We start from the raw sequence: 14255 nt of genomic DNA, 5'->3' as shown, positions 1-14255 counted from the left end.
TTAAAGGGCTTTGGGGCAAGGTACTTCTGTAAAACTGCCATCTTTTTCTCGTCTTGAGACAGACACACCATCGCTAGGGTTGTGATGGTTTGAAAGCAGGTGCACTTTTCTCTTATCCTTCCATTTCATGAACGAAATTCCGTGGTCACTTAATCGCCAATCAAATTCCCCTCTTTTCAATTCCTTGTCTGATTTCAGTGTTGGTAAATGCTTCCTGTTTGCTTGCACAGTTCCACAAGCATGTATTTGTTTGTTACGTAGTTATAGCATCAACTTGTAGCTGTTGAAGTAGTTGTCAAAGTACAACCAATGATTTTTTCCCTCTAGCCCTTCACACAGTCGTAGCACTACCATTGCCCCAAGGTCCTTCTGTACAGTTTGTCCTACTTTTTCCGGTGTAAATATCAAATTTTATGTTGTAAGAGCTATTGTCGCACAGCATCCAAGATTTGTATCCTCGTTTTGCAGGCTTGTCTCTCATGTATTGCTTCAAAGTGCTACGACCTTTAAATTTTATCATCGACTCATCAATGGTTTGAAACTTTCTAGGACGATAACATTTCTGGAATGTTTCAGAGAGTATTTTGATCAGTGGGCGTAGCTTGTATAACTTGTCATAGTCACAGCTGCCCCTTTTTGGTTGTAGTGAATTGTCATTTAAGTGCACATAAGTAAGAATCCAACCAAACCGATTTACTGTCATCAGAGATGCAATATAATGATCATGGAGTTGCAGGTGTACTAGACCAATAATCTCTGTAGCTAGACTGCTTCTTCAAACCCATCAACAAATTTATTCCAAGAAATGTGCGTATTTCAACTGGTGTTGTAGGTGTAAACTTGTTGCCCGATTGTGTAGCATAGAGATTAGTGTGAAATACTATGTGTTCAATAGGTTCATCTGGAAATATTTGACTGAATATGTCGATAGGTGTAGGATCTTCAATTTCTAAGATGCGATTCGATGGTCCAGAATATTCATTGAATTCCGAAATGTTTCGTACAACACATTCCTGCCTCCATTTTGGTTCTTGTACAAGTTCTGCCATAACTAGTGGGTGATTCTTCTGCTGTATTACCTGTGATGGAAGGATTTGTTGCATCGTCGTCTTCATCCGATGAACTTGTTTCCATAGGTTCAGGGTTTGGCTGAATATTAGGAGTAAAGTCAGGATCATCATCGCTGTCATCTACAACACTTTCTTCATCGGAAGGTACCAAAACAAATAGTTCAGATCTCTCTTCTCCACCTCATCCAAGTCTCCTCTGAGACTGCTGTAGCATCTAGAAAAAAATTTACTTTTTTAGTTATTTATTCCCTTTGGACTAGAGGGGTGATTTTGTGAGAAATACAACTCAAGGTCATGGGATGTGTCAGAATAAATTATAAACCATATTAAGTTGCATTTCAAGAAGAAGAAAAAATTAATTCCATAAGAAAGATACAATTATAAATAATAAACTTTGTTCGTAGACATTTATAATTTATGATGCGAGTGCGGGAGGGTCCTGTATTTATCCTGTAGAGACCGAGAAATAACTCAGGGAGTGAGTATAAAACAAACCTCCATGCTAATGCAATATATTAATAAGAAGTCCGTAATGAATTTTTGGTTATGGTTTTGTTGCCCAGCTCAAAGATGCACAATGGTATAGTTTAAATACCACATAGTTTATGTCTAAAATACTATTTGAAAATATTACATGAAATGTTATTCCAAATTTCCTACCTTTTGTGGATGCCTTCTGATGATATATATATAATTGTAGACACACAGAAAACGCGGTAAACACCTAACTTTATAGTCGTAAACAATGTTGTAGCAAAGAGCAATAAACACGTCCTGGCGCGAAACGTTTCTTGGAAGTCTTTAGGAGCGATGGGGTAGCTGGTGCTATCTCTGGGTGGCGTAGAGAACTACGTGAACGGTTTAGACAAGTGGTAGTAGCAGTATACCGGCGTGCTTCATCTCCATAAATGTTTTAAAATGTGCTATGGTTTATTTACCATCGTGCTTCAAAGAGTTAATATAATATAGCACGTAGTGGTTAAATGAGGCATACCGCGTCTTTCAGGGACATAATACATGAATGGCATGCAACATGGCTATAATTCTCTTAAGCAGTACCGTTTTGGGAGAGAGTGTTTCGCTCGTTTACCTACATACTGTAGCCTTAAATAAATGAAATGAACTAGGAGAAAACTGAAGCATTTTGTGTCTGGAAATATTTCTTTAGTAACCATTACAATAAAATAGTTTTGAAGGAAAATATAATAAGACGGAATTAAATACGTACAACATATTTACGATTCAGTTAAAAATAAAACCAACCATAATACTTACATAACTCCTTGGGTTATTTTTTAAACAATACTCCTCAGTGTGACTACCCAGAACACATATGAATTGCACATTAAGCTTTATTGCTGCAACTATATCTGTGAACTGTTTCTTTTTTAATCATTATGACATATTTTTATTGCAGTAAACAAAATAATAGAATTTATATATTTAATAAATAAAACTTTCTAAAACTTTTTTAATATATAAAACTTTCATCATTATCCCAAAAAAAGTTTTGAAATTCAACAATATTCTACAAAATATTTAAAAAAAAATTGTTTTATTAGACCTCTCAGTGATTTAACAATAAAGCTAGCAAAGAATCCCAAATGAAAATTCGGAAAAAAAAAAAATTTAAAAATTGTTTAATGCAGCTTAAGACACATGATTTTAATAAATTCATAACGACTCTGAATAGCCATTTTATACCGTTAGTTCAAGAACATTCAGTTGGAAATTAAAAACATTTCCCATAGTTCCTCTTTCTACCCTTCTACCCCAAACCACCGCATTCTAATTATTATTCCTTCCCTTAACTTTTAACTTTTTCCATCTTTGCGGTGGTTACCCAAATGTTAGGCAAAATTACTTTATTCGAATTTTAAATTTAACTTACATGTGACCTTGGAAATTGAATAACCTTTGAACGGTTAAATATTCGGCCTTGTAGTTGACATTACTTAGTTTATTCTGCATCCTCAAAGAAATATATTTATATAAATAAAGAAAAAATATTTTTATAACCAACATTTTGCTGATATATAATTTGTAGGGTTTTTATTTAAATTTTTTCTCCCCTTAACGTTTACTTCACATATGCCCGCGGGCATTGGATGTCCCCTGCAAATATTTTCCTTCCCACTCTTATAACCGGTAATATTTTTTTTCCAGCGTCACTTTCTCCTTCTTTAAAAAAAATGGGATGTAGCCTACGTTTTCCGTTCGCTATTACCCTGGTAATTTTAATGATTTAAACCAAAGAAATATATTTTGACAGCTAACTTTTCTCTTTATCTGAAAGTGAAACTATCTTTTGTTTGTAAGATTGAAGTAGCCCCTAATGAAGAGTTAAGTTATGTGAATTGTGGGATTTTATTTTGCTTTCCAAGTTTATGTACTCAAAGAACATGAAAACAGTGCCACTTCAATTGGAACTCGAATGGTGCTATTTGCGGTGTGAATTCGTGCTTTTCAATTTGAAAACACACCGGCCAAATCGTAAGCAGGGCTATTAAGTTTGGGTTAGTAAAATTTTTAGTAAACCTAATGGATTATGGTTACTATTTCTTCAACAAGAAGCTTGACAATCGGAGTATAAATCAAGCTTGGGTGAAGCCACGGGACTAACAAGATGATTAGCTGAGGTACTCACTTTTGCCGCTACTGGATGCAGACAAGCTTGATCGCCGTGATCGCAAGACTCGTCCCTACCCGAGAGGAGCTTTGCTTGGACTGCTTTCCCTTGTTGGAGGGAGACCACCACCTGGGGCGGCTGTTGCGAGAGACGCTCATCAATCGGCAGCCAGTCTAGGTCACATTTCTGTAAACACATTATCCTTCTCATTCATTTGCAAATAACTTACGAAGATGGGTGGCGTGCCGCCTGCACTTAAATGTTTCTTGTAACTACAGATATGTAAAATTGGGAATCAAGAAAATAGTTCCAGAGGTAACTATCGCGCGGGCGATAGCCAGCAGGGTTTTCGAGGCTGTCACTCCCGCTATGCTGCACTGGCCTGTTCTGGCCAGTTTTTGGCGCGGTGCACGGCCTTACACCTGCTACATACACCTCATTGAGGCGTCGATGGTTTGGAGTGATCTGCACAACCAGAGGGTGCACCGGTGGTAATGTCATTACAGCACAATTTTATCACTAATAATCACAATAAATAAATGTTTTTATTAATATGGAATGGTATTAAATGTCAATGACTAAAGCACATAAATACAATTTTCATTTATTTGTAGCCTTTTTACATCGTGTCAATATTTGTTGAATACTGCATGCTTATCGTAAATTAATTTTTTCTTAATTTTTTCTTAATACACCTAAAGAAGTACAACCAAAACTCACATAAACAAATATACTCAAAAATACACATGAAAGTTTTTATAGACAAAAATTGTATTACTGATAGTACAATAAATAAATGTTTTGTAGCCGCCTAGACTACGACTGAGAATAACAAAGCAGGGAGGGGGTTTTTACATTAAAACCCAACGACAGTGGGAAGCTGGTGCATTAGCAAAAAAATATGAATATCTAGAAAAATACAATACTTTTATTAATAAAATGCCTCTAGAGCGAAAATGGAACATATGACATACATTATATGACATAATTACGGGTTAGCAATTTATAATAATCATGCGCTCCTCATGCGCTCCCGCGGGATGCGAAAACGAATAAATACAATCATTCATACAATTTAAAACAATGCAAGAGTAAAGCGGACATTGTGGCGAAGCGTTGGAAGTAGCAAACAAGTAATATGGGCCGCTAGGTTGAAAGCAAAAGCGAGAAAGAAATTATAATGCGGCTTGACAATAAGTGTCGAATGCCATCGTTGCATGCCCATATACAACCGCAGAAATTTTCGCAAAGCTACGGGTAGTACTCGGCGTGAGCAAAAGAAACTCAAATCAAAATGACCTGAAGGGTCCAACATTGACAGCAATTACGAAACATTACATTACATGGCAGAAATACACAAATGAAGGCACGGCCACAACGCGCAGGCAAGAATAATACTTCATACTACATAATACAGAAACTAAGTTACACAGCCGAGTACATACCAGAACGCAGCGCCACCCCCGCAGTGACAGCCTTCGAGTCCAGAGACCGAGAGACTACGACGAATAAGCTAGGAGCCGGAGAATATATAGGCCCGGTAAACCACTCGTCAGAGAGCGCTGGTGAAGCCTGGGGGAAGGGACGAAGAGGGGGGGGGAAGAAGGGGTTTTGGAGAGGGAGGGGAAAGGAGGGGAGTGGAGGGGAAAGGAGGAGTGGGGAGGGGAAAGGAGGGGAAGGAATGCTGTACAGTGCCAAACTGCTTCAGTTTTAATGATACTAACCAGTATTCAATAACAATCACTAAAGTATCAAATTTAAAAGCCATCAGTGGTATAGGAATGGTGGTCTGAGCAATGGGTCCTGGGTGAAGTGTGAGTTGGGGTCAATGACCGACCGACCTTTGGCACCACAGTGATCATGTTGGACGAACCTAACCTTAGACATTGACCTTGAACTTTAATGTTGAAATTTGAACTTGACCTTAACCTTTGACCTTGACATTTGACCTTTATATTGACCTTCAACCTATACCTTTGACCTTGGTCTCCATCTTGGTTTCTGCCATCTTGTCATCCAGTGCCTCAATTACCGAATGTCGCCATTTTCGTAATGGTTGCCATATTGAATTCTAATAATATGTCCGTCATCTTGGATCTAATGTCAAAACCACTTTTTTAGATTCTAATGTTATGTCTGCCATCTTTATTTCGTCTGCTGGAGGCCACCATATTGGATGAGGACACTTTTTTCTGATGAGCTGACAAGCAAATGCCTGCACACCAGCAGAACGCATCCCCTCCCCCGCCTCCTCCCTCGACCATAACGGGACAGGCGGAGAATGCCTGGCCCGGGCTGTTGAAACCGCGGCACGCAGCGCAGCGGGACACAGTGGGAGCGAGGAGCAGGTAGCCCAGGGCTGCCATTCCCTTCCCCCGCCCAAGCCAAACCTAGCCAGTACTGCCAGCCCCGCTCCGTTTGCTGCTCCGGAGCACCAAGTCGGTTCCCAAACGCAAGCTGAACACTCACAGCCCCCTTTAAAACCCGGCCACAGCATCCCTGGGAGAGCTGTTTGCGTTTCTGCAAGAGCTGGACCTACCGAGGATGCCGCATATCTTTCATCCACATTTGATTGCCATGCGCTCGGTTACATACCCGACGCAGCGCAAGATGGTGTTCCTGCAGGCAATGTCCGAGTACTTGATCTAACTCAATGACAAACACGACTGACGGAACTGACGAGATATTCATCATACTATACTGGAACTCAAATGGACTACGACCACAAATGCCCGAGTTCAAATAAGTGCTAATAACATATGGAATTTCAATTGCACTTATTAACGAAACTGTTATATCACCCACATAACTCCTGAGCATCCCTGACTACAGAATTTACAGAGACGACTCAGGCCAAGGTAAGCTGTGCTAATAAAGTGTGGACTTCAACATTATTCCGTCACATTTACAATCTTATAAACATAAGAAAGCCTCATGGTTGTGTTACCTACACAGGAAGGGGACTTCTTAGTTGCCGCGGCAAACAGGTCCCCCAATAAACGTTTCTACGAAGACGACCTTGACATGGTCGCAAGTCACTGCCCTCATTTTTTTTTCTAGCAGTCGACTTAAATGCAAAACACACTGATTGGCACTCACGCATTATCTTTCCAGTCGGAGAGCTGTGGAGTGCTTCACAAACACACTTCACACAGCCACACGCGACGCAACGACGCGCCTCACCATGCGCGAGGTCCACCGCACTGAATACCCTGACCTGGATGGCAGGAGTACCAGCGCATTCGCGCGCTCGCATCCAAGGCGGCCTTCAACAGGCTCAAGGCACAGCTGAGACGCACAACACAGCGACTCAAAATCAGCCAGTGGCAGGACCATATATTCAGGAGGTGGAGCAGACTGACGCCGATTGTGGAAGCTAGTGAGCTCACTGTGTGGCGCTAAGGCATGGCGTGCCATCCCTGCAATCCATGGCTTGCACGGAATGGCGTACACGGCCGAAGCAAAGTCAGAAGCCATTGCTGAATTACCCTAGCGTCAATTCGAGTCGAACGAGGACCCCGAGGATGACTACTTCACAGATGAAGAGAAGCACACGGTGCATCAATATCTCCGCACAATAGTCGCGCCTAAACTATAACCCCAAGAACATGTCACGGACGCCGAAGTTAGGCGTGTAATGCGAGAACTTCCGGTGAAGAGAGCCGCGGGGGCGGACCAAGTTTCCAGCCTGATGCTAAATAAATTGCCACTCTGTGCGGTGGAGTTCTGTTTCGGGTTTTGAACGTGGTACTGCGCACTGGGGTATTTAGCCCAGGAAAAGAAGGTTTTATGTCGGGAAAAATTAGAGACAAGCTAATATCTTCGCAAGTGTTAGGACCTTACTAAAGGTATCTGTTCCCAAAAGTCCCCACCCCTCCCCTCTGTGATTCCCCCCCTACCCACCCCCTAAACATAGGATTTGCAAGCATTTGGATTACCCTTCATATCTCCGTTGTTATTTATCATAGTCAAATTTTCTATATATCGTTTTATTTCTTATACTATTATCTACAATAAAGTTATATATAGTTTTGTTCTAAGATAAGCAGTTAACTAGATATTAGCTGAGGAATGTCAAGTTTTACAATTTTATGTTAAGTTTGTTAAGAATATTTAAGTTTAAAATTTTATTTTGGGACTATTTCACGAAACACTTTTGATAAAAAGTGTACAATGATTCTCTAGATTTCCAACGGTATATATTTTTTATATTTTGGATCACGATAACATGTGTATAACACTAGATTATGCGAGGAAAGCGCTGAATTTTGTTCTACCCTTGGTGCGTGCTGCAGTGGGTGGCCTCAGGAGGCTAAACAGCAGTCTTACTATCAAGAGCGAGGGAGCTGGCGTGTTGAGTAATGGAAATGTCCCTTACAACCCCCGGCCATAAATTTCTTACATGTTTACAGTCTTGAGTAGCCCGTCTTCCAGAGACTAGTTCTGGGAGTGGTTTTGAAGCGTGCGGTAACGTTCTTGCGTTTATGTGCGTGATTTTATAAAACTTTCGCTTAATCTACGTCACATAATAACGTGAATTACTAGAAAATACCGTGTTAATTTTTGATAGCTGAAGAAATTTTGAAACAGCTTCTCGCAAATCTAAGAAGGTAAGAATATTTTTAATAACAAAAGGTAACTATTATTGTAATAATAAAAATCCACTTCTTCCCGTGGGCTGTTGCTATTAAGTGGTTATAGTGCCAAGACGATTTGGTTTTGGTTCCCGGATAGGACCACTCATTTTTTTTTTTCATTTGTACCACTGCATGGTCGGCTGTCGATTTTTTTTTCCTTCTTCGGAGCCCTGTGCTATCCCCCACCCTAGCACTCTGGCTCTGCTTCATTCGCATATTAGCACCGATTGTAGATGCTTCACGTCTTAAGATCCACCAGAACATCTTATAAAATATTTTTACACAGAAGACTATGTGTCGGCTTTATTACAGTTTTCTTACTTTTTAAATTTGTATCACATAAATGTGATTTCTATTGCAACACAAATATCAAACACCATTAGGCCTAATGATGTGTGTGTCAATACACTATTTTTGAAGTTCAGGAAATTATTAGATCATATAACTTAGATATTTTTACTTATTTGTGTAAGATTTGTAGTAAAATCTTTTTAAAAATATAATTATAAACTGATTCAATTCAATATCGTGACTGTTTGTCGTATGGTTTTTATGGTTCTTCAGAATACCAAACTTTCATTTTAAATAAATAAGTATACTATTAAAATGCGCATTTGTAAGTCTATGGTAACTTTTTACTATTCGACAATTGTAAATCAACAACTTTCTAAGTTATGAGTAATTACGTCTTCGTATGTTTCAGGATTCAATCTACCTACCATGATATAGCAAGAATTCATAATAACCAAATTTTGAAATGAATATTTAAGTTTACTTGTATTCTATGCGGTGAAGATACGGAAGGAGATACTGCTGTTGTCACAAAAGGGTTGAAGACAATAACAGAAGCAAGCATTCTACGAAAGGATGGGCTCAACGAGAGCTGGAAAGGAAAATCAAGTGTTCGAGTACACAAATCGTGTAGGCAAAACTATACGAGACCACCAAGTAATAAAGCTGCAACTACATTATCACTAAGTCCTGCTGTATGTATTCCTTCAACATTATCGTCTGTTTTGCGAAGTGTAGGCGAGAATTTTGACTAAAAAAAAATTGTATTTTTTGTGGGGAAGAGGTAAAAGTCGATTCTAAGATTGCTTTGTATCGTAGGAAAAAAGTTGGTATGGTAGCAACATTAGAAATTATAGATAGTTTGTTGCAGAGATGTGAAGATCGGAGCGATGAATGGGGAGTTCAAGTGAAAGCACGCATTTTAAATGTAATTGACCTTGCAGCACCAGAAGCAAGATACCATAAAAACTGTCATGACACTTATTCAAAGACAAACCCAAGTGAAGGATTTGTAGGCAGACCGATGACGGATAAAGAATCTTTTTTAATGTTGTGCAGTTACATTGAACAAAGTGATGAATGCCAATATTCAGTTCAAGTGTTGCTAGATATAATGGCATGCAATTCAAGGAAACAAGATACATATTCCGACAAACACCTGAAAAATCTTCTTATAGAACACTTTAAAGAACGCATTATGGTATCTAATGTTTCAGGTAGAAAGAACATTGTGTGTTTGTCTGATACTGTCCATAAAATTATTGAGACCTGGTACAAAGAAAGGAACCTAGAAATTGAAAAAAAACTTAGGATTGTATTGGCTGCAGCTGACATCATTAAAGAACATTAAATACCATATACATTAGCAGCTTTCACACAAAGAGTTACGAAAAAGAAAAATGTTTAAGAGTTTGAAATGGTAGACAGAAAATGTGTAGTCATAAACCATGCTTTTTATCAGCTCTAAGACCCAGATCATTTTTGTCACCACTTTACATTGGCTTAGCTCTGACACTACATCGTTTATATGGATCTAAGCATCTTATCAACATGCTATCTTCTATGGGTATTTGTGCATCCTATTACGAAGCTTCCGTGTACATTAATGCTCTTATAAATTCAGGGTCACCAAATGTCAATGAAGATGATTTCATACAGCATGTTTCTGATAATGCTGATGTTATTGTTTGAACACTGGATGGCATGAACACGTTTCATGCAATGGGCGGGGTCCAAACTATTACCCCAGATTCTAGTGTTGAAACTCAAGTAAAGGTTGCAAGGAAATCTTCTGGAACATTTAATCCAGAATGCATTAGGATACGATCTTACCAAAAGAAAAAACCCACAACGGACTTAGTAGCATTACTGTGAAAGACTACAACGAATTAAAACTAAGCTGAAAAATTCAGACTTCACAGTAGCAAACATGTTTCCTCTAATCTCTATTTGGCTTTCTGGAATGAATTTCCAACCAGGATGGAATGGTTTCATGAACCTCATTAACAGCAGAAGGGGAAAATGTGACTCAAAATATGTCATGGCTCTTCCATTTATTAATTTGGATGCTACTAATATGTCTACAATTTTCACAGCTTTACGTTTTGCTGCTGAACAGAGCAGAAAACAAAATCAGTACTGCATAGTGACTTTTGACCTACCTTTATTCTTAAAGGCTTCAGATATTGTAGCTTCTGCTGAAAGCGACAGTGAAATTTCAAAGATAGTTGTGAGACTTGGTGGATTTCATCTCTCAATGTCATTTAAGGGCTCCGTGGGAGAAATAATGGAAGACAGTGGACTTGAATGTTTGTGGGCTACTGTGTATGGTAAAATGCAGTGCAGACCATGCTTAATGGTCATTCATATGCTAGATGTGTCCGAGCATATGCACTCACAGCCTCTGCAATTGTTAATGTAATGAAAGACCATTGAGAAGAGCTGAAGGACAGCATCGCCACCTTGGAGAGGTTTCACGAGCAACTTCTGAACCACGAGATGTATCCAGAATATGTAGTAAAGAAACCAGAATTTATTGAAGCTCATGCTAAAATAGTTACTTCTATAAAAAAACATGGAAACATCAAGCAGGACTTCAAAACTTTGTCTGACTCTTTTAAAATGTATAAACCTAATTCTGCAATTCATTTATGCAGAAAGAACAGGAGATTGGGATATGCACTTGGCTACAACTGTGAAAATGCTTCCGTTCTTCCATGCTGCAGGACACTCCCTTATTCGAAATCTGCACATTTATATGTCCAGCAAATGATGGACATCGACTCCAAACTGACAGAGAGGGATCTATAATTGTTTACAAAGAGAGGAATGTTCACAGTAAGACGAAGTGGCAAATTTTGGTCAGGGACTTGGACAGATATGTGTATTGAGCAGTGCCTCATGCGCCCAATGAAATCTGTAGGTGGTTTGACACACGGCAGAGGCATAACTGAAAGCACACTGTCCAAATGGGTGTTTGGAACTCCTCATTTTTTGAAGATACAAGAGGCCATTGAAGAATTTTTGGGATGTGCTATTATATTCACTGAACAACACGTAGAAATTAGAGAATCAAGAAGAAACAGAGACCACACCGATTGGGAAAAGTTCACTGTATGGCTTTGAGATCACAATCCATTCACCAAGTTATCTGGTGAACTTGTCTCTTTATCATGTGGCTATGTGTGTGACGACTCCGTGAACTGTGACGACTCCGTGAACTGTGATCAGGCTTATGAAATCGGTATTGCAGCAATGAGGAAAATCGAAGGAAAGAGTTTTGCCGATTTACATTTGCAGAGAAGGGACATGGTTAAAACTCAAGCGAAACCGAAAATGGTGAAAGTTCGATCGCAAGAGTTACAGTTAATCCTCAACAGCTTTTCAACAGAATACTTTGTGTTTGCGATAGTCCAAATAAATTAAAAGAATACCTTGCATATGAGCTGGCATCTAGGCCACCATCTCTATTCGATGATGTGTCAGTCCGAAAAGGCACAAAATCTTCATTAATGAAGATATTTTAAAATGGCATGCAGGGAGATATTGATGTAACTGATACTATATTTGTACTTGATGGAGGATTTTTAATTCATTATGTCAGCTGGCCAAATGATTCCACATATGGAGATATAATTAACAACAACTGCGAATATGTAATAAGTAACAATGGAGAACATACCACTATCATCTTTGATGGATATCCGGAGCACTCAACCACGAAAAACGGAGAACAAACATGAAGAGCTGCAAAAAAAACTTCATGTTACATAAACTTCGACAAAAATACTAAATTTATGGTGCCTAAAGAAAACTTTTTAGGAAATAGAAGAAACAAGAAAAAAATTGTTACAGGCAGTAGCTTCTGAAATGGATAAAAAGGGTTTAGCCACCTACACTTCAGAAGAAGATGCCGATGTTGAAATTGTGAAGGTTGTCATGGAAAAACTAAATCTGTTCTCCAAGGTGGTGATTGTTGGTTCCGATACTGATTTACTGGTTCTGTTAGTTTCCCCAACTCCCGAGAATGTAAATATGTACTTTTGTGAACCAAGAGGTGGTAAAGATTCAGCCAAAGTATTCTACAATGTTAAAACGTTGATTGAACAACAACATGACATCAGAAAAGCCCTCTTTTTTGCACATGCAATGAGTGGCTGCGATACGACATCTTGCTTTTATGGTTTAGGCAAGATAAAATCAGTTTAAATATTAAAATCTTCATCTTAGGCAAATAAACGTGCTTTGATGTTTACAGAATATAATGTATCGAAAGAACAATTGCTGATCAGCGGAGAAAGATTCGTACTAGAACTATATGGAATGATCAAATATTCTAGCTTGAATGAAGCACGATACTTCAAGTTCACTATGATGACAAAGAAGTCAAATCTAAGGTTGAATTTTGATTTGGCTAAAATGCCCCAAACAACAGAGGCATGTCAGCAACATATGTTAAGGGTTTATTTGCAAGTCCAGAGATGGTTGAGAAATAATTTACCACCTTCTGAGTGGGGATGGAAACTGGAGTGTGTAAGAGAAGCTGGAGGCGAGAGAAACGCACAGCCAATTACCACATCTAAGCCTTTTGCACCAAACGATCTGTTGCACTTAGTGTCATGTTCATGTAAATATGCATGTGGGAACTATTGTGGATGTCGAAAGACAGGTTTACATTGCTCAGCTATGTGTGAACACTGCAATGGTCTTTCGTGTAACAATGCAACAGCCATAGATGAAGATGAAGATGCCATTGATAATGAATAATTATGTATGAGGTCGTTGAGTCGAAAACGTTATGATTAGATATGTTTGTAAAATACATTGAAGTACTTTTGTTGTAAGTAGAAATTGTCTATACAAATTAAATAACATGATGTGTAAATAATAGCAAAGTTGGGAAATGAAAAATACACATAAAGAAGTGATTAATTCAGTAAATGTCACAACAGCTTGAAGTGGGTCGGTGGGTGGGTGGTCCGTGATGCAGTGGATGATACTGAATGCTCTTTATCACATACTGTGAATAAGCAGTCATGTATTTTAGTTCACAGCTGCCAGTTGTTGTCAGTTCGGGACACGGCGGGTCCATAGGTGGTGGATAATGGAACGATCCTATGTGGGTTAAGGTTGAAGGGCCTCCCCCCCCCCCCCCACACGAAACAAAACTGGCAAAAATTATATAAAAATTAAACCAACATTGTTTCTGTATTCTGAACTAAAATTGGATATATAATTTATTTAGAATAATTACGAAGAATTACAAGTAAAGTTTAAGGCCAGCGAAGCGAGCTTGAATAGTTTGCGGCAGATTGCTTTTAAGTCCGGGTTGCGAGAGGTGAGTTCTTGGTTTACTTACGGCCCTCTACTTCATGTTATCGTCATCCAAACTATGAAAAATTAATACTGTTGGAAAGTTAAATAATCATTCTACACTTTTTTATCTTAAGTGTTTCTTAACAAACTTAACATAAAATTGTAAAACTTGACATTCATCAGATAATATCTAGTTAACTGCTAATCGTAGAACAAAACAATACATATTTTTATTGTAGATAATAATATAAGGTATAAAACAATATATAGAAAATTTTACTGCAGTAAATAACAACGGAGATATGAAGGGTA

At 38.6% G+C, this 14255-nt stretch overlaps 1 protein-coding gene across 1 annotated transcript in view; it reads right to left on the bottom strand.

Annotated features, from left to right (window-relative positions):
- Positions 1-14255, bottom strand: part of LOC134529260 (uncharacterized) — a 141044-nt gene that overhangs the window by 4921 nt on the left and 121868 nt on the right. Inside the window, exon 4 of the transcript XR_010074515.1 lies at positions 3718-3885. The gene's annotated coding sequence lies outside the window, so the exon portion shown is untranslated. The remainder of the gene's footprint in view (positions 1-3717; positions 3886-14255) is intronic.

The sequence above is a fragment of the Bacillus rossius genome, chromosome 2, assembly GCF_032445375.1.
Source record: "Bacillus rossius redtenbacheri isolate Brsri chromosome 2, Brsri_v3, whole genome shotgun sequence".
Taxonomy (NCBI): domain Eukaryota; kingdom Metazoa; phylum Arthropoda; class Insecta; order Phasmatodea; family Bacillidae; genus Bacillus; species Bacillus rossius.
This window is presented reverse-complemented; position numbering and strand designations above follow the sequence as displayed.